General features: G+C 45.5%; 1 protein-coding gene and 1 pseudogene across 2 annotated transcripts in view; both read left to right on the top strand.

Annotated features, from left to right (window-relative positions):
• RPS6KA2 (ribosomal protein S6 kinase A2) overlaps positions 1-17,915 on the top strand; it is a 444,300-nt gene that overhangs the window by 156,128 nt on the left and 270,257 nt on the right. The window lies entirely within an intron of this gene.
• LOC129038299 (insulin-like growth factor 2 mRNA-binding protein 3) lies at positions 1,010-3,331 on the top strand (annotated as a pseudogene).

Here is a 17,915-nt window from a genome sequence, read left to right as displayed (position 1 = left end):
TGGAAAAAATCCCTTAAAGTAGAAAGGTACATATAAGGTTAGTGAATTGCAGAAAGGACATTGGCAGCTGCAGCTCTTCTGAATTGTAATCACAGTCAATGCAGCCTTGCATTCTTCTAAACAAAATCCTGCTTCTGTGATTTCACCTGCTATGTATCACTTTATTTCCTTCATATTCCTTCTGTGAAGAAATGTTGAGCAACCAAGAGAAAGACTTCAGAAGAAAAAAAGTTCTTTTTAATGATGCAGACTAAGAAGGAAATGACATCTCTCCTATATGTCAGCCTCTTAGATGTAACACACTGTTGAGCTGCCTTAGCTTTGATTATAAACTACACGATATCTCTATCTGATTGATGTGGCAACCTGAGAAAATTATGTTCTAGGCTTAATAATGAAGACAACATGCATATTCTTTGAATTAAAAAATAGTCTCAGCTAATGTTAACTGAACCCCGTGTAGGAGGCAGAATGCCAATCCAAACAAAGCGAGCACCCCTCCCATGCAAAGTGACTGCTAATGTGACCCAGGTGTGTCAAAAGGTAATTAACATTTGAAATGTTTCCATCTGTTCCCATAGTAACATAATTGGGAAGGGAGTTTTAATCAATACATGTAGCCATTGACATCCATATACGAATAAGCATTCTGCAGGTAATAAAATTATAACATAGGTGATAAACACGAGTTCCCCTGTATTGCTTGGTAGATGAGCATTATGGTTAAAAAATGACTGAAAAGTTAGCTCAATTCAAGACCGGTGGATGCGTTTGGGTTGTAGCTAGGCTTTTTCTTTTCTTTCTCTTTTAAAACATATCTAGACAAGGAAAAACAAGCCTCGCATCTGATTTTTTGCTCCTCATTCTTGCGCTTGGTTCTTATTGTGTTTGTGTATTTTAAAGGCGAGAAGACTAGGGGAACAAAACCAGCTGGATCCATCCATCACCGTGGGTGGTTTTAATTTCCGTTTTTCTCATTAATTTTTTTTTTAAACAACCACTTTTCACAATGAATAAACTGTATATCAGAAACCTCATCGAGAACGCTGCCCCCTCGGACCTAGAAAGTATCTTCAAGGATGGCAAGATCCCGGTGTCGGGACCCTTCCTGGTGAAGACTGGCTACGCGTTTGTGGACTGCCCAGATGAGAGCTGGGCCCTCAAGGCCATCGAGGCCCTTTCAGGTAAAATAGAACTGCACGGGAAACCCATAGAAGTTGAGCACTCGGTCCCAAAAAAGGCAAAGGATTCGGAAACTTCAGATACGAAATATCCCGCCTCACTCACAGTGGGAGGTGCTGGATAGTTGACTAGTGCAGTATGGAGTGGTGGAGAGCTGTGAGCAAGTGAACACTGACTCGGAAACTGCAGTTGTAAATGTAACCTATTCCAGTAAGGACTGAGCTAGACAAGCGCTAGACAAGCACCAGACAAACTGAATGGATTTCAGTTAGAGAATTTCACCTTGAAAGTAGCCTATATCCCTGATGAAATGGCCGCCCAGCAAAACCCCTTGCTGCAGCCCCGAGGTCGCCGGGGGCTTGGGCAGAGGGGCTCCTCAAGGCAGGGGTCTCCAGGATCCGTGTCCAAGCAGAAACCATGTGATTTGCCTCTGCGCCTGCTGGTTCCCACCCAATTTGTTAGAGCCATCTAGGAAAACAAGGTGCCACCATTCGGAACATCGCCAAACAGACCCAGTCTAAAATCGATGTCCACCGTGAAGAAAATGCAGGGGCTGCTGAGAAGTCCATTACTATCCTCTCGACTCCTGAAGGCACCTCTGCGGCTTGTAAGTCTCTTCTGGAGATTATGCATAAGGAAGCTCAAGACATAAAATTCACAGAAGAGATCCCCTTGAAGGTTTTAGCTCATAATAAATTTGTTGGTCGTCTTATTGGTAAAGAAGGAAGAAATCTGAAAAAAATTGAGCAAGACACAGACACTAAAATCGCGGTACCTCCATTGCAGGAATTGACGCTGTATAATCCAGAACACACCATTACAGTTAAAGGCAATGTTGAGACGTGTGCCAAAGCTGAGGACGAGATCATGAAGAAAATCAGGGAGTCTTAGGAAACTGATATTGCTTCTATGAATCTTCAAGCACATTTAATTCCTGGATTAAATCTGAACGCCTTGGGTCTGTTCCCACCCACTTCAGGGTTGCCACCTCCCACCTCAGGGTTCCCTTCAGCCACGACTCCTCCCTACCCACAGTCTGAGCAATTAGAAATGGAGACTGTTCATCTGTTTATCCCGGCTCTATCATCATCTGCCATCATCGGCAAGCAGGGCCAGCACATCAAGCATCTTTCTCGCTTTGCTGGAGCTTCAAGTAAGATTGCTCCAGTGGAAGCACCAGATGCTAAAGTGAGGATGGTGATTATCACTGGACCACCAGAGGCTCACTTCAAGGCTCAGGGAAGAATTATGGAAAAATGAAAGAAGAAAACTTTGTTAGTCCTAAAGAAGAGGTGAAACTTGAAGCTCATATCAGAGTGCCATCCTTTGCTGCTGGCAGAGTTATTGGAAAAGGAGGCAAAACGGTGAGTGAACTGCAGAATTTGTCAAGTGCAGGAGTTTGTTGTCCCTCGTGACCAGACACCTGATGAGAATGACCAAGTGGTTGTCAAAATAACTGGTCACTTCTATGCTTGCCAGGTTGCCCAGAGAAAAATTCAGGAAATTGTGACTCAGGTAAAGCAGCACCAACAACAGAAGGCTCTGCAAAGTGGACCACCTCAGTCAAGACGGAAGTAAAGGCTCAGGAAACAGCCCACCACAGAGGCAGATGCCAAACCAAAGACAGATTGCTTAACCAAAGACAGGCGCTGACCCCCTATCCAGAATCACATGCACAAGTTTTTACCTAGCCAGTTGTTTCTGAGGACCAGGCAACTTTTGAACTCCTGTCTCTGTGAGAATGTATACCTTATGCTCTCTGAAATGTATGACACCCAGCTGTAAAACCAATACACAAAAAATGGGTGGGGGAGGGAGGGAAAGAGAAGAGCTCTGTACTTCCCTTTGTTGTAGTCTCACAGTATAACAGATATTCTAATTCTTCTTAATATTCCCCCATAATGCCAGAAATTGGCTTAATGATGCTTTCACTAAATTCATCAAATAGATTGCTCCTAAATCCAGTTGTTAAAATTGGATCAGAATAATTATCACAGGAACTTAAATGTTAAGCCATTAGCATAGAAAAACTGTTCTCAGTTTTATTTTTACCTAACAGTAACATGAGTAACCTAAGGGAAGTGCTGAACGGTGTTGGCAGGAGTATTAAACGTGCATTTTTACTCAACTACCTCAGGTATTCAGTAATACAATGAAAAGCAAATTGTTCCTTTTTTTTTTGAAAACTTTATGTACTTTATAATGATGGAAGTCCAACTGTTTTTTAAAAAATATATTTAAAATTTAACAGCAATCAGCTAACAGGCAAATTAAGAATTTTACTTCTGGCTGGTGACAGTAAAGCTGGAAAATTAATTTCAGGGTTTTTTGAGGCTTTTGACACAGTTATTAGTTAAAAAAATCAAATGTTCAAAGATACGGAGCAGTGCCTTATATCTGGAGAGCAGCACTACCGTTTATTCTTTCATTTATGGTTTAGAAAGTTTTTGATGGCACCAACAAAGTGGTGGCAGGAGATTTTGGAACGGCTGGTTTAAATGGCTTCTGGAGACTGCAGTTTTTTGTTTAGCTACATGATTGAATGCATAATAAATGCTTTGTGCTTTTGACTATCAATACCTAAAGAAAGTGCATCAATGAAGAGATGCAGGACTTTCAACTGATTGGCAAAAAGCAAGCTTTAGCTTGTCTTACAGGATGCTTAGTTTGCCGGTACACTTCAGACCAATGGGACAGTCATAGATGGTGTGACAGTGTTTAAAGGCAACAAAAGCCTACATTTCCATGTGGCCAGCACTGTCATGAGCCTCACTAAGCTATTTGGAAGATTTTTAAGCACTGATAAATTAAAAAAACAATTAGACTCCACCTAAAGTAGTAAAGTATAGCAGGATTTCTGTATACTGTGCAATCAGTTCTTTGAAAAAAAAAGTCAAAAGATAGAGAATACGAGAAAAGTTTTTGGGATATAATTTGAATGACTATGAAAACATATGACCTTTGATATCAAACTCATTTGCTCACTCCTTAACTTGACAGCAAAGCCCAGTGTGTACAATTGTGTTGGGTGTGGGTGGTCTCCAAGGCCGTGCTGCTCTCTGAATTGATTTTGAGTTTTGTTTTAAGATGATCACAGTCATGTTACACTGATCTAAAGGACTTGTATATATAACCCTTTAAAAAATCACTCTGCCTCATTCTTATTTCAAGATGAATTTCTATGCGGACTAGATGATGTTTTTCTGAAGATCATATCAATTAGACATTTTGAAAATGATTTAAAGTGTTTTCCTTAATGTTCTCAGAAAACAAGTTTTTTTGGTAGTTTTACCCAAAAAAGTGCCCTTGTTGTCCCTGGATTCTCCTAGCATTCATAATTTTTTTTTCATACAATGAATTAAAATTGCTAAAATCATGGACTGGCTTTCTGGTTGGATTTCAGGTGAGATGTGTTTAAGGCCAGAGGTTTTCTCAATATTTGATTTTTTTCCCCCAGTATTTGATTTTGTAAAAATATACACATAGGTGCTGCATTTATATCTGCTGGTTTAAATTCTGTCATATTTCACTTCTAGCCTTTTAGTATGGCAAATCATATTTTACTTTTACTTAAGCATTTGTAATTTGGAGTATCTGGTACTAGCTAAGAAATAATTCTCTAATTGAGTTTTGTACTCACCATATATGGATCATTCCTCACGTATAATGTGCCCCAAATGCAGCTTCATTTTCCAGATACCTTGACGCAGAATAAATTTTTTCATCATTTAGGTGCAAAAAAAAAAAAAAAAGAAAACTTAGCTCAATTGAAAAGGGACAGATATATTGGAGAATTAGACCAAATCGTGCTGTGTGCAGCACCCGCCCCCTTCTCCTCCTTCTCCTCTAAAAGAAGGCGTGCAGTTGCGGGAAAGTCCTTGAACCCTGGAGTGGAAGCCTCTAAGAAAGGAAATTGGAGAGATTTATTGCCGGGAGGAAGGCAGACTAAGAGTTGAAGGAAACAATCGCATCAAGGAAGAGAGAGGGAGGCAGAGTTAAACGTATCCCAAGCTTTCAGGGAGATGGTTTTGCAAAGCAGGCATTACCAAGCACGAGGCTCAGAAGGAGAAATATCACACAAGGGTTTAGGGACGTTCTTAGCACACACTTCAGATGATGCAATTTTACGTAGTCCTAATTGAAAAGGAAAATGGAGAAATTACTTTCTAACAAACCCAATACGAACCCAATATAATCACACCAGCAGCTTCCTAGGGATAGTTTTGAAAAGGACACGTGCAAAAGGTGAAAAGCAAACACACCAGGGTGAAAGGGAAGAACATCTAACTATAGCATCAGAAATCATCAGCCCCAATTTAGGTCAAAGAAATTTTTAAATGTTAAGGTTAATATATATGTTGTCTTATGTTACACCTTGAACAATAAAATGTCAGTAATGATTTAGTGCCTCGTATAAACATGGAATCATGATGTATTTCACGTACAACTCATCTCTGAATAGCCGTAGCAACCTGTAAGGTAAGCAGTGTCGGGGACTTACTTCCACTCATTAGATGAAGAAATTACAGCTCTTGGGGTCCCCATGGGCTTCTCAAGGTCACAGGGCTAGCAAGTGGCAGAACCAGGACTCAGAAGACCTATTCCAGGCCTCCCAGCATTACTGCTTTGGGAACACACAGTGCAACAATCATAAAGAGAAAGTAGAACCTATAAATGTGAAACATCTCTTCTGCTCTTACTGTGGTTCCAGTCCCCTGGCCTCAGGCAAGTCTCCTTATTGAGTAGTTGTGTATTTCAATCCATGACTTTGTGAACTGTAAAAATATCAGAAGACTGTAGATGGCTGAATGAGGCCCCAGTTTGAAAAGCCAGAATGCAATACCTTCTGCACGTCTCAAATCCAGGGACTTGATGGTCATTCTTGGTAAGAATCCATTCTCAGCAAGAGTTGGTTAAAATGACAGCTTACGTGTGTCTACAAAAGAAACAACAATGGATTGATTGATAAAGATCCAGCCGTATCAGACTGACCTCGTTAACCTCAACAGCCTGTCAGGAAAATACACTAGGGTGTCTTTATCAACTAGTTACCCAGGGATAAAAGATGGAGTCCCAGCCGTCTGACTAACTTATCAACCAAAGGGAGAGTGCCCCTGGCTGGGTGCTTTCCTGCAAGATGAGCAGAGCAAAGTCGACCAAGCTGGCCTCCCCTTTTGTCCTGGTCACCACTCAAGGGACAACCTCCTTCCACACATTCAAGGCCTGTCTCTCCAGTTGCCCTCCCAAGCACTGGTCTGCTGGCCATCCCTCTCTCTGATCAGCCTTTACCTTTGACTCTTCTCTCAAGATTCCTCTTGCTTTCCTTAACTAGGATCTGATGGCTCCTGAGAACCCACTTCCTTTGTGATCCTCTCAAGTGGAAGCAATTTGCTCTCTCTTTGCCCCTGAGAGCTGAGTGCCAGGTCATTCTTCCTCTTCAGGTAGTTTTCTGACCACAGCCTTTCTATTAGCTCGACAAACATTTGCTTCTTTAAATCTCATGCAATCTGATGATGCCGCATCTCCTCTCCTCTTAGTTGTCGTCTACTCCACCTGTGTTACTATGGTGCACTCACAGGGGTCGCTGGAATCCATGCCAGTCTTCCTCATCACTACCATACCTGCTATCTACTCGGCATCTTCCACATCCTCCTGAAAAACACATCTGGTCACCTGACGTCTTCGTTCCTCTGCCTTCTCATCTCCAGTGATGTTTTTCTCTACTCCAAATTAGCCATCATTCTAAACTTTGTCATCCTGGAAACTTAATCACTTCTAATTGACAAAATCATTGAGCACATTCTCTTGCCTCCATTTCCCATCCTCCCACCAGGCTGGTTAAAAAGCCACAGTGCAGATGCCTGTCCTATCAGAACCTCCCGTCCGCTGACGAGTTCGCCACCTTGTCCAGCAGCCCTTCCTGCCAGCAGCTTTTTCCCTCTCCAACAGAGAGGCAGTAACTACTCTTTTACAGTATTAAATGGAAGTTGCCCTTCAGCCTTTTAATTTTGATCACTGGGGAAAATCACAGCCCCAGAAGAAGTCGAGTGTTTCCTGTTCTCCATGTCTGTCTAATACCTGACAGTTCCTGGGAAAGACACACACTGGGCAGATGGTTACTATAAAAATGCATGGTACCCAACCTCATCAGCCTTTGAGAACTTCCCTTTATTCTGACCATAGCCCTATACTCACTTGCTCTCACTCCACAATGACTGTTTTCAACCTTCTCCATTGACCTCAGCCTGACTTCCAGTGGCCAGCATTCTCTCCAGAGGTTGACCTTGCTTCCCACCAGACAGAAGTTTTTTAAGAGTCATCACTCAGATACATCCTAAAATTCCTGCCTGTGACCCAACAGGTTTTCCTGTATACCCACCCATCCTCTTCTTCTTCCCTTCTGGTGATATGAAGAAAGTACTTCACCTGCTACACATACCAGGAAATTTACGACACTCTATTTTGTGTCACAGTCCTTTCTCTTGTTGGATTCTTTATATTTTCGTGGAAATACGCCCCAGCATTTCCTATGTCATCCACGTACACACATGCCCATTGCACGGCACAGACAGGAATCCCACCCGGACCCCAGTCCTTACAGTCACTCTCTTCTCTGCATAGCAAATCCTTGTAAAGAGATTTAACTATTGACTGTTTCCCCACTTCTTCACCATCCTTCTAGTGCCAATCTGCATTTCTTCCACTATCCATTCATTCCACACACAGTCGCTGAGTCCTTCCCGTGCCACATCCTGCCCCGTTCTCTGGGGCTACAGAAGTGAGCAGAGCAGGCAGACGTGCCTTCTGTTCTAGTCGAGGGAACGGCCATCCATCCATGTTGCTTAGTCCAGTGTGTGTGTTTCCATGTCTGTTTCAGTTTAGTACAAGCCAAACGCTGTAGCAAAGAGATTTCAGAATGTTGGGACTTAAATAGGAGAGATATTAGCCTCCCTCCTGGGATCCGGCCCAGAGCTGAACAGTCCAGGCTGGTGTGGAAGCTCTGCTCCACCAGGTCATCCAGCAACCAAGGTTCCCTCCATCTTCTCACTCTACCATCTTTTAGGGTGTGGTTCTTGTTTGCAGAGTTTAAACTGGGTCATTTTCAAATTGGATTTTCAGCCTTCAGAAAACAGAAAAGGAAGCAGTCTAGGACAGTGGCTTCATCTTTATGGAGATTCCTTGGGAGTTCATCGATTCCCTCATATACCATTGATCTGAACCTAGCCCCATGGCTACACTTGGCAGAATGGAGCTGGGAAATGTAGTCTCCATCTCCAGCCAGGTGGCTGCATGCCCAGGGGATGTTCTGCCACAGTTCCAGCCTGCTTGATTTGTGGTCAACTTCCGCTCTCATTTCTATTTCTTGGGTTGCACTATGGTTTGTTTACAATGTGGGGATATCCTATAGCTTATATGAGTCTTTTTTTAACTTTACCTTCTCCCTAGACAATATTATTTCCTCTTTAGCTGGTGTATTAGGGTTCACCAGAGAAACAAAACCAATAGGATATGTATCTATATCTATATCTGTATCCATACACACACACATATACACACATACAAATATATACACACATACAAATACACACACACACACACATATATACACACACACAGATTTTGTTGTAAGGAATTGGTTCATACAACTATGGAGGCAGACAAGTCCAAAGATCTGTGCAGTTGGGCAGGCTGAAGTCCCAGGAAGGCCCATGGTGTAAGTTCTAGTCTGAGTCCAAAAGCCTGAAAACCAGGAGAGCCAATGGTATAGGTTAAGAGCTGGAAGGCTCAAAACCCAGAAAGAGCTGGTGTTTCAGGTTGAGTCCAAAGGCAGAAAAAGATTGCTGCCCCAGCTCAAGGCGGCCAGGCGGGAAGGGTCCCTCTCACTTGTGGGGGCGTTGGCTTTTCTGTTCTGTCCTATCACTGATTGGGTGAGACCCACCCACATTGGAGAGGGCATCTGCTTGACTCCATTCACCAATTTAAACGTTTGTCTTCTCCCAGAATACCCTCACGGACACATTCATAATAACCCTGACCAGTATCTGGGCACTGTGCAGCCCTGTCAAGTTGATGCAGAAAATGGACCGTTTCAGCTAATAAACATTTGCTAGGTTAAGGAAAAATGGGGGAATAACTGTTTGTTTTAATGGATGGTTCAGGGGCAATGATTTGAGCTGTGGTCATGTTCACTGAGTTTCCTGGGGAATATCAGAATAAAGGTTTCTACCAGAGAATGGAGATATTAGTCTGAAGCTCAGAAGGTAAGTCCAGGATAGAGATAAACTTGGAGAAATCATCTGAATACAAATGATGCATTTCCATCTACCTATTCAGGTTTCCGATGAGCATCTCCCATCTCTCATTTCTGATCACCCCCGTATTGATTCAGTCCTCACCCAGCTGATGGACTACCACCCAGATCTCACGTGGGGCTGCTTCTCCCCACAGCCTAAGTGCAGGCGACATCCTGCTGTTTCCTGGAGAGCTGCTGGAGCCTTTTAGCTGCTAATCCCACTCCGGCTCTTCCCCATATCAGAGTCAGTTGCTGTGCAGCCTAAAACGGCCGTCCCCAACCTTTTTGGCATCAGGGACAGGTTTCGTGGAAGACAATGTTTCCTTGGAAGAGTGGGGAGTGCAGGGAGGGAAAATGGTTTGGGGATGAAGCTGTTCCACCTCAGATCATCAGCCATCGGATTCTCATAAGGAGTGTGCAACCTGGATTCCCACATGCGCAGTTCACAATAGGGTTCCAGCTCCTATGAGAATCTAATGCTCCTATGAGAATCTAGTGCTGCTGCTGATCTGACAGGAGGCAGAGTTCAGGCTAGAGAGGCAACGCTCTCTTGCCTGCTACTCACCTCCTGCTGTGCGGCCTGGTTCCTAACAAGCCATGGATCTGTACCAGTCTGAGGCCTGAGGATTGGGGAACCCAGTCTAAAAGACATAATCAGAAAAATACATTCTTCTAATTAAAACCCTGCAAAACCCTCATTGCACTTAGGATAAAACCCAAAAATTTTAACAAGGGCTTACTCCATTTTCTGGCCAGTTCTGGCCATGTACATCTTTGTGGGTCTTCTCAATGACACTGCACTTGTCTCTGGCTCCGGATTTGCTCCTGGGAGTTGTTCTGTTTGTGTTGTGTTTGTTTTGCCATTGGGTATTCTTCATGCGGGCTGCTCTGCACACTTCTCTTTTCCTAGAGAATCTGGACCCGCCTTTTGAGTTTCAGAGTTAGTGACCTTTTCTCAGAGAGGATGTTCCTGTCTCTCCAACCTGGGTTCAAGTCTTCCTGAGTCCCTTCGCATAGCAACTCACTGCACAGCAGCCATGTCAACTGTATTCATAGATTTGTCTATGTCGTTATTTGCTTAGTGACATTTTCTCCACCAGAATATTAGCTCCTTAGTGGCCAGGATAGCATCTCTCTTCCTCACCACTGTGTTTCCAGAGCTGATCCCATAGCCTAAGTGATTAATATCTATTTATTGAATAAATGGATATTACAAGCAGAATTATGTAAGCAAATAGCATATGGATCGCACTGGTATCTAAAACCCAGCTGGGAGGAATGGTAAATACATTAGATGATGAAACAGCAAGCATGCTCCATCAATATTTCTTAAATGAATGAATGACTCTCTTGATCTCTCAACATGGAAAGATGCAGTAAGTGCTCAGGTCGCTCAGATAATTATGCTTTGTGGTATGTTTCCCACCAACGACAGTAGATTCAACTAGAGACGCAGAATCTCTCTAGCAGAATGCGAGTGATATTTAAAGCTACGGGAAGGTAAAGGGTTCTCACCATGTAGGGAGAGGTTCGCATCAGCTTCCTGGATCCTGCAATTGCGACTTCGGAGTGCAGTGCCCCTGCCCAGTTACCAGGTGGTGAGAGCCTCAAAAAGTATTAGACAAACTCTTCTGGGCCTGGCTTTGTTCTTGGCAGTTTCAGACATTTTTTGTCCTGGACGTTACTAGAAATCTCTCCACAATTTAGTTAAGGAATCAAGAATCATTGGAGTGGTGACTTTATTGTATTGGAAGACCATGAATGGAGAGAGGGGTGAACAGAAAGAGACTACAGAGTCTTCCAAACAATATGGGATGTTCCCAGCAAGTTTATCTAAAGGAGGAGCAGTGCCAGCCAGGCGGTCCAACTCCCGCTCCTCTGTAGCCCAGGTGAGTGCTTCAACAGGAAATAAAGCAGCCGGTTCCTGTGGTGGTCAAATGATCTGCCAAGTGAAATTCCTTCTCGAGTCTCTGGGTATCCACATGGCAAAGAACCTCCGTGTGTGGGAGGCAGAGAGCATGTGGACCATCCAGCCTTTTGGAGATATACGGGCAGCGAGCCCCAGTCATAAAGAGGTTCACTATCCTCTTGTCAAAAATGACTCATAAATTCCTGATGAGCTGCAATGTCAGACAATGCACAATAGAGACATTTTCTCAATTTTGTCATTTAACAGAACGGTGAGAATCATTGTTAAGGGAGAGAGGAATTTCTTTGAGGAAGGGTACAGAGAGATGTCTAAGGAAGAGGTGAGGTTCTGGCCTTCACCAGCAAACCACAGGAGTAACCTGTGCCTAAGGGGTGTATCTAAGCTTGGTGAGTGAAACTTGTTTTTTATGAATTGCTTTTATTTTTGTGGCCTTTCTCCCTCAAATTGCTGACTCCAATTAAGCTGTTGTTTGGGAAAGCCCAGGACAAAAACCTAGTGGACACGGCTAGAGTTTCAAATTGGTGGGCACACTGTATTCACAAGGATGCAAACAACATCATGTTAAATTGCGGGGGAGGGGGATATTAATGGTGCAGCCTTTCTAAAATACTGCTGGAGACATTTTATGAACAATTTGAGTTTACCTTTGATCTCCCTGGCCACAGACCGGGCAAGAGATCCTGACTAAGTGGACTTGGAGCAGTCCACAAATATGGGACAGGGAGTCCTCCTGGGGCTTTGCGATGGAGCCGCAGGACCCTGAGTGCACGGCTGAGACACTCCTTTTTTCCATTTCTTTAGTAGAGGCCCTGCTGATGTGCAAGGAACCCAGAGTTTTAAACTTGCAAAAATAGAATCTCCAGAAAAGACACAAAACTAAGGATATTAAAAACAACAAGAATCACTTCCGCGTGTTTAGCAGCTTGATCTGCAGCCTTCTCAGGAGTGGAGACGGTCCCAGAACAACTGGATTTCACAGGCAGTGATAGGAGGCAAAATCCAATCACTGCAGCACCTCCTGCAAGCTGCAGTGCCAGGCGCTCCTTCTGATTTAGGTTGGAGACAGGCAGACTTGCAAGGGAACAGGTGGTCAATTTCGCTAAACTTGCCACCCAACGGAAAGAGTAGCCCTATATTAAGCACTTGACTCTGAGGTGTTGGACTGAGTCAGTTACTAAAAGTGACATTGTCATATCCTTGCCACAATCAACTGCCTCTTGCCCTCTCCCGAGTTTCGGATGATCCCGAGTGACAATTAGCCTGAATGTTTACATACTCCCGTGGAGGTTTGCTCTCTGAAATGTGGAGGAGTGACATGCTCCATGCTTGAAGAGAAAGACAGTGTGGCTCCCCGGCCAAAATCGTCATCATTTCTAACTTAGGCGACATGCTCTCTCTCCTCCGCCAAGCCTTCTCTAAGTTCTATGGGATATTGTTAGTAAGTACCCTTGTTTACCTTTTTAAAAAGCACTTTGGAGCCTGCTGTGTTGTTTGGTTTTGTTTTTAAGATGGTTCCTGATCCTCTCTGGAAGCCAAACAGGCCAGTTAGTTATTATTTGGCATAATAACAGATGACATTTGTAACTTTTTTTTCCTCATTTCTTAATATTTTACTTAATATGCAACTTAGAGTAGGATTTTTTTAGCATCCAATTTTCTCATTTTTTCTGTCCTTGTTTATTTTACTTTATTCTACTTTGTTCCTATGTATCTTTAAACTTTGGCTTGCAAAAGTTTCCTGCTCAGCAGAGCGTCTGCTCCCTGTCCAGTGTTATTCTGTCTTGTCCTTGAGTTTGCCATGGCTGGGTTTCCATCGTCCATCTCTGCACACGCTGGTCCCTGGGTTTGACAGAACACTTTTCTCACAGCATCTTCTTCTTGGGCACATATTCAGTAGGGGGTGATTTTAGTTTATAGCTTGAGCAGAGGTAGGAGGATGAGCGCTGTTTGCTTCTTTTATTTTTTTCTGACTACTTCTTTCCTTACTTTTCTTTTCTATCGCCTCACTTTACCCCTTTTACTCTTCTGTTCTTTCCTTATTTTATCTTCCCAAGACAACAAATCTTGACAGGGGACACTTGTGGGAGGTGGGGAACCCACACGTCCACTTCTCTGCTTCTTCCTCTTCAATGTCATTTAATTTTAATGCATGCTTGTGCATCTGCAGTTCTTTTCCCCCAACACAGGACGCTCTGACCTATAACTAACTCCAGAGGGAGGGAGGATTTCAGCTGATGGGTGACTGCTCCTGGGACATGGTGAATAGCTACCCAGGAGCCTTTGGCCTGTGTGGCTTCCTCCCGGCCTCACATGCTTCTTGAGCTCTCATTCTGGCCTTTGTTTTCTTTTGTTGGCATTTCAATTTCTCATTTCCTTTCCCCTGTGTAAGCGTATAGAAGATGGATAAATAGATAATTACATAAATGCCTGCAATCTAGTTAGCATTGTTCTTTTGTAGCATGCTTTTGCCTAAAACCAAAGGAGCCTCCACTCCTTCTGAAGATGAAATATTTAGATAGGGGCCTTAGAAAATGTCACGTATGTCATGACATGCATGGTACTAATGGTGGGATGCAGATAAATCATGTCAAAATGTGGAGTAAAGTTAGGAACACATCACGGAGAGGGTTGGAGCTCCCTGGACTCTGAGGGACGGAGGCTTCTAACAGGGCAGCAGGGGAGGCCCGGGCTGAGCACAGTACCCTGAAAACCAGGAGGTGAGATGCGCTTGTGTGCAGGAGAGAGAGCCAGGAGCAGGGGAACAGAGAGCTTGGCGGGGAAGGTGTCGGGTGCCTGGGGCAGGGAGTGACACACGAGAAGAGTTATTTTGGGAATAGCCTGGCAGGTCTCAGGCTGGATTGGAGTGGAGAGAGATTAAAAGCAGGAAATCGTTTTGAAGGTTGTTATAGCATGAGTGAGTCATAAGATGAGGAGGGCCTAACCTGGCGTGCGGGCCGTGAAAATAGAGAAGGAAAGAATCCAAGGAGCTCCTGAGGTCAAGTCCTGGCAGCACTCTTAGTGGAGGCTGGAACCTGGGGCCATAATTTTCAGGGCAATCAGATGGCAGAGTCAGGTATAAAAGGAGAAGCAACATTACAACAGAGCGCAGGTCTCCTGGGATGAGTTGGCAACGCCTGAATCTTCTAGAACCTACAGTTTTTTATTTTCTATTTTCGTTATGGGTGAAAACCATCAAGAATATATTATATGGACTGTGTGCTGTTGATTATTATGCTGTTTACTGTTGATGATCACATTAATTATTTAATGCTTTCACGTAATTAATGTCCTTTATAAAACATTATAATCAAGATGGCATGCCACAGAGTAAGCCCTGTAAACACCTGTCCACAGCATGCCTGTTCAGGGTCTCCGTGGTCAGAGATTTCCCCTGAGAAGAAATGAGAAGAACAGATCTGTGTCTTCAGCGCAAGCACATGGTTCATATTTATACACATGGCCATTTAAATTTGAAACAAATTGCTTCTAGGACTTGCCACAGTGCAGGGGCAGTGTTTGCTAAATAGATGGTGTACGTCCATTTTATAGCTGAGGAAACTGAGGCTTGCTTATCTAGCAGAAGGGACTTTTAGGAGTGCAACCCAGGGAGTCTCACTGTGGACCTGCAGAGCTGAGCCACCGTCCCCTCCTGCCCCCAGGGAGCGGACGTGTCCTTATCCACAGAGAGGAAAACCAAGGCTCACGGAGCTGCATCGAGGTGTCAGAGGACGCCTGGAGTTCCAACGCGTGCCTTCGAACTCATAGAGGGAGTTCTTCTCCCTTTGAAGAATCCTGAGAACTGTGTAAAGCTGTTTGGCACCTTGAGACATAATTCTAGCCACGCAGGTAGCTCAGACTATCTGATCTTGTGATAGACACTTGATGGGAATCCCATTGCCTTTGTGTGCTGACATGTCTGTATTTCTGTATTGCCTTCATGGGAATCCCGTTGCCTTTGTGTGCTGACATGTCTGTATTTCTGTATTGCCTCTGGGGCTAGGATGCTCTGTCAAGGAATAGACCAGTTTGGCCCTGATCGTGTGGGATGAACAGGTTTCAGTGGTCGCTCTCGAGGACTCACTCTGGATGTAAGGACAGCTTGACACTCCCCTCCCAGAGCAGTGGATTTATGTGAAAAAGCTGTGGGAGAAAAGCTTTTCACCCGTCACCCCAATGCTGGGTGCTCACGTCAGACTTGTGGGTTGTGATGTGGTCCCAAAGCAGCCTCACATCTTCACCCTCCTCCCTCCACCCCTCAGCTTGGTCCTTCCCCTGACAGGCTACCCTCCAGGGCTCCCAGAGCCCCTCACCCAATCTCTAGACCGGAGCCATGCGGCGGGATTGCGGGACCGTGCAGCTCTGCCACCTCCTTGGGGAGGGAACACAGTGTGGACTCCTTGGCTACAGCAGCAGGACCAGGGGCCTCCTGGTGAGGCGGGTGGGCCTCAGCTTTGCTTCCTGCCACTTGGCCTGAGGGCTGAATATTAAAACTTTCGTGTGGCTTTCTCTGGTCCTGGTGTCCTCGGTGTGTGCACAGAGCATTGCAGAGCAGAACCCTCATGGGCACAGAGCTGCTTCCGCCAGTGCTGTCTTCACTCAGCTACAGTTGGATGGTTTTGCTCAGGGGCACCAAACTTTTGCCTATGAAATAGGGGGACATTTATTAAAATGCCCGAGGCTTCAAGCAGCTGTCTGAAATGCCTGCACTCAGTCTCCCACGCCTGTCCCGCGAGGTCCCCCTGGCCTGCCTGGGGGGTATCGCCTCTGACTACAGGGCCAGCAGAGCCCAACACCTACAGATCCAGTGGGGAGAAGCAGATTCCAGCATCCCCTGGAGGTTCTAAAACTCGGAACTGGCCATGCTCAGTTTAACCAACACTTTTCTCGGGATCCTTACTTATTTTTTCATTCAATTAAATATTTATTGTTTGTTCCACTGTGGGCATGTCTACTCTTTTTCTTGTATCACATTGGGAAGCCACGCACACATATCCGTGGCAGGTGCCTGTGTGCAGAGAGTTCCGGTAACGCTGCAGGAATGCCTTGGGATGCTACCTTCATCCCGGGCTCCTGGCCTTGAGTTCACCTTGGTGTCAATTCAGACACAAGTTCTGTTTTTGGGACAGGAAACCAGTCTTCTCAGCAGGGGTAAAGAAGTGGTGTAGATCCATGTGGAAACATGGTGCTCGGCACTGAGAAAGCGAGGGCTTTGGTAGGGGAGTGCTTTTGGCGCAGCCTCCAGGCATAGAGCTGCCAGAGCCGTGCTCACCTGGGCGAGTGGGGAGGGCCTGCTCGGGACTGGCCTTCGGCAGGAGGCTCCCCTTGTACTCAGAGAGTTTCCTTTGTTTTCGGGGATGCTATTAAAGTTAGCCCTGAAGCAACGGTGGATTTATTTCCACTCCACTGAAATCTCTTGCTCTGCATTCAGGTTGTGCATGGTGAGGGCATTCCAACTTCGTTGCATGTAATAACTCACTTAGTCCTTGTAATTTTTTAGGAGCACAATTACAATCTCATTTTGCAGATGAGGAAACTGAGACAGGAGATGGCCCCACATGGGTTCATGTGAGCATGAAGGTGTGGAAAGAGGGCTCCCAGGCTGCCCCCACGCGGGGTTTCTGTTGTTTGGGTAACCTTGGGCATGTCCTAGCCCCTAAGCACAACGGCGGTTTCAACGCTGTCTGTTGCCAGCCTCACGCTAACGCTGTCGCTCTTGCCTTCCCGCCCCCTACCTGGGGATCATGTCACCTCCTCATGGTGACACTGTGCGCCCCTCTCCTAGCCACCTGGTTCTCACACTTCATCCTCCAAACCCAGGGATTTTGTTTTGCCCCACGGTTCTGCTCATTGCTAGGGGGCACACGTGGCCCTGGTTAGTCACTTGGTCCTGACTTGTGAACCCGGCCACCCGTGGATTGTGAACCCGGCCACCCGTGGATTGTGAGCCCAGCCACCCGTGGCTTGTGAACCCGGCCACCCGTGGATTACGAACCCGGCCACCCATGGATTGTGAGCCCGGCCACCCGTGGCTTACAAACCCGGCCACCCGTGGCTTGTGAACCCAGCCACCCGTGGCCAGCTCCCTCTGCAGCTGCACTGGAGGTAAAAATGTGCCTCTGGCAAGGCCGGGGATGAGCGGAGGGGGCCGGGCAGGTGGGACACGAGTGGGAAATTGAGGTTGAGGACCCTGGTTGGGGCCCTGTGCAGTGTCCCAGTGGCAAAGCTTGTGTCTTTTTCAAGTCCCCCCTCAAAGATCCACCACACACAAGCTTTAGTGAGCAAGGGAGACACCCAGAGACCTCGGAGGCAGGCAGAGCAGACGAAAGAGCACCCCAGCTGCTCCACAGTGAACCTGGAAGCCCTGCCAACTCCTTCGCCTTCCAGAGACCCGTCAGGGCCTCCCAACCCCACACACCCCTCTCACCCTGAGGTCTGCGGCCGTGTCTGCCTCCTCCTGCCTTTTGAATACTCACTCCATCTCCACCCAGCCAACCCCTGTCCCGCTGTGTC

This window comes from Pongo pygmaeus, chromosome 5 (assembly GCF_028885625.2).
Source record: "Pongo pygmaeus isolate AG05252 chromosome 5, NHGRI_mPonPyg2-v2.0_pri, whole genome shotgun sequence".
Classification (NCBI taxonomy): Eukaryota; Metazoa; Chordata; class Mammalia; order Primates; family Hominidae; genus Pongo; species Pongo pygmaeus.
Note: the sequence above shows the minus strand (reverse complement) of the source record. Positions and strands in the feature narration are given on the sequence as shown.